Here is a 2826-nt window from a genome sequence, read left to right on the forward strand (position 1 = left end):
CGGCGGCAGGGGCGAGGACGGGTGAGGAGGGGCGAGGAGGGGGGCGGAGGGAGGAGGAGAGGAGCGCGGAGAGGAGAGGAGGCGCGGGGCGGGGCCAGGGCCACAAGGAGCCCGAGCCGCCGTGGCCGCTCGCCTGGCGCCCTCTGGCCCCCGGACGCCGCCCCCCACTCCCCAGCCCCCCTCCCCCCCGACCCCCCTCCCCCTGCCCGCGGGAACCCTGCCTAGAGGCCGGGGCGGACCCCGCGAGGAACCTGGAACCCGGGCCCTGGGCTGCCTTCCCTCCGCGCAGGGCGCACCGGCTCCTGCTAACCTCGGCTTCTTCCTGCGGGGGTTTGTTGAGTCCCATTTTCTGGACGAGATTGGGTGCGACACCGGGCTCCTACAAAGACAGGAAGGACGGAGCCCCATCCCGAGGGCCCTGAGAGTTCCGTGAGGTGACAGCCACCAGGCTGCTGCGCAGCGAGCCCCGAGGCAGGAGCTCGCAGGTTGGCCTTGAGCCTCCCGGGCCCTGGCCCTGGCCGCCAGCCCTGCGCTCAGGGCTCTGCCTCCCTGACGGCGGCGCCGGGGCTGCCCCTCCGTGGCGTCTCGTCGCCCCTCGTCTACCCTGAGCTCCTGGGAGAGGCCGCCTACGTTTGGCCTTGGATTCCAGAGGCCTTACCACGACAGACGTTCGTCTTGGACCCTCCACCGCCTGCCCTGGACGTGGCGGCTCTCCCGTGGCTGCGGCCTCCCCTGCGCTCCTGCACAGGCCCCGGCGGCCCTCCCGTTCCTGCGGCCTCCCCTCCCCTGTGCTCCTGCGCTGGGCCCCGCGGCCCTCCCGTTCCTGCGGCCTCCCCTCCCCTGTGCTCCTGCGCTGGGCCCCGCGGCCCTCCCGTTCCTGCGGCCTCCCCTGCCCTCTGCTCCTGCGCTGGGCCCCGCGGCCCTCCCGTTCCTGCGGCCTCCCCTCCCCTGTGCTCCTGCGCTGGGCCCCGCGGCCCTCCCGTTCCTGCGGCCTCCCCTCCCCTGTGCTCCTGCTCTGGGCCCCGCGGCCCTCCCGTTCCTGCGGCCTCCCCTGCCCTCTGCTCCTGCGCTGGGCCCCGCGGCCCTCCCGTTCCTGCGGCCTCCCCTGCCCTCTGCTCCTGCGCTGGGCCCCGCGGCCCTCCCGTTCCTGCGGCCTCCCCTGCCCTCTGCTCCTGCGCTGGGCCCCGCGGCCCTCCCGTTCCTGCGGCCTCCCCTCCCCTGTGCTCCTGCGCTGGGCCCCGCGGCCCTCCCGTTCCTGCGGCCTCCCCTGCCCTCTGCTCCTGCGCTGGGCCCCGCGGCCCTCCCGTTCCTGCGGCCTCCCCTGCCCTCTGCTCCTGCGCTGGGCCCCGCGGCCCTCTCGTTCCTGCGGCCTCCCCTGCCCTCTGCTCCTGCGCTGGGCCCCGCGGCCCTCCCGTTCCTGCGGCCTCCCCTGCCCTCTGCTCCTGCGCTGGGCCCCGCGGCCCTCTCGTTCCTGCGGCCTCCCCTGCCCTCTGCTCCTGTGCATGGCCCCAGTGGCCCTCCCGTTCCTGCGGCCTCCCCTGTGCTACTGCGCTGGGCCCCGGCGGCCCTCCGGTTCCTGTGGCCTCCCCTCCCCTGTGCTCTTGCGCTGGGCCCCGCAGCCCTTCCGTTCCTGTGGCCTCCCCTCCCCTCTGCTCCTGCGCGGGGCCCCCGGCGGCCCTCCAGTTCCTGAGGCCTCCCCTGCGCTCCTGCACGGGCCCGGCGGCCCTCCCGTTCCTGCGGCCTCCCCTGCCCTCTGCTCCTGCATGGGCCCCGGCGGCCCTCCCGTGGCTGTGGCCTCCCCTCCCCTGCGCTCCTGCGCTGGGCCCCGGCGGCCCTCCCGTGGCTGTGGCCTCCCCTCCGCTCCCCGTTGCACTGGTTCCCCAGGCGCCCCTTGGGTTCCAGGTCCTGGGCTGAGCTCCAAACACCGACGGTAAAACAAAATCAGAACAGTTCGATGCTCGCAGAGCTCAGTCTCTTTGGAGGGATGGACACCAATCAGACAAACGCACACGAGGTCACCGCGACCTGCCACTGTAGGTGACAACCCCCGGCCTAACGCAGTGGCCTGAACCGGCCCTTCGGCTGACCTGGCATCACGAGTGGGCTGCATGGGTCGTCTGCTCTGCTCTGCTCCGATGGGCTCTCCTACAGCCTTCCGGTCATCTGGGGGTCAGCCGGTGGCTGGGTGGTAGAATGGCCTCGCTGGCAAGCGTCGGGGTGGGACGGCTGTCAGCACACCAGTGAGCTCTTGCACACTACCACACCGGCACTAAGCAAAGTGCATGGTGCCAGGGTTGCCCGTACTTGATACAGAAGTCTGCTTTGAACTACTTGGGGGAAAGTATTTCATTGAGATAATGACATTTGAGCTGAGGCCCCAGGACTGGGAAGGGGTTGACTGGGTGTGGGAGGAGGTACGGTAGAGGCAGATTCCCTCCCTCCCACCCCAGCCCATTCCGTTTCCCCTAACCTCCACGACCCGTGCCTCCATTCCCTCCATCTCTCCTGCATCCATAATCCCAGCTACTGCCGTCTTTCACCTTCACCGCAGCCCCCCTTATTGGGGTCTCCGCACCCACAGTTGAACATTGCCATGCAGAACATGGAGAGCAGATCCTGCCAGCCTTTCAAAGTCTCTGCTCCATCATCTGAATGTTTATGTCTCCTCCAAATTCAGATGCTGAAAGCCTAAGCCCAAAGGTGATGGTATTAGGAGATGGGGCCCTGGGGTGGGGGGTGCAGGGGGCACTTGGTTAGTGCTCTTTGTAAAGGCGGCTCCAGAAAGCTCTGGGGCTCCTCCTGCCTTGTTACACTGGGAGGAGGAGC

Source organism: Vulpes lagopus, chromosome 9 (assembly GCF_018345385.1).
Source record: "Vulpes lagopus strain Blue_001 chromosome 9, ASM1834538v1, whole genome shotgun sequence".
NCBI classification, from domain to species: Eukaryota; Metazoa; Chordata; class Mammalia; order Carnivora; family Canidae; genus Vulpes; species Vulpes lagopus.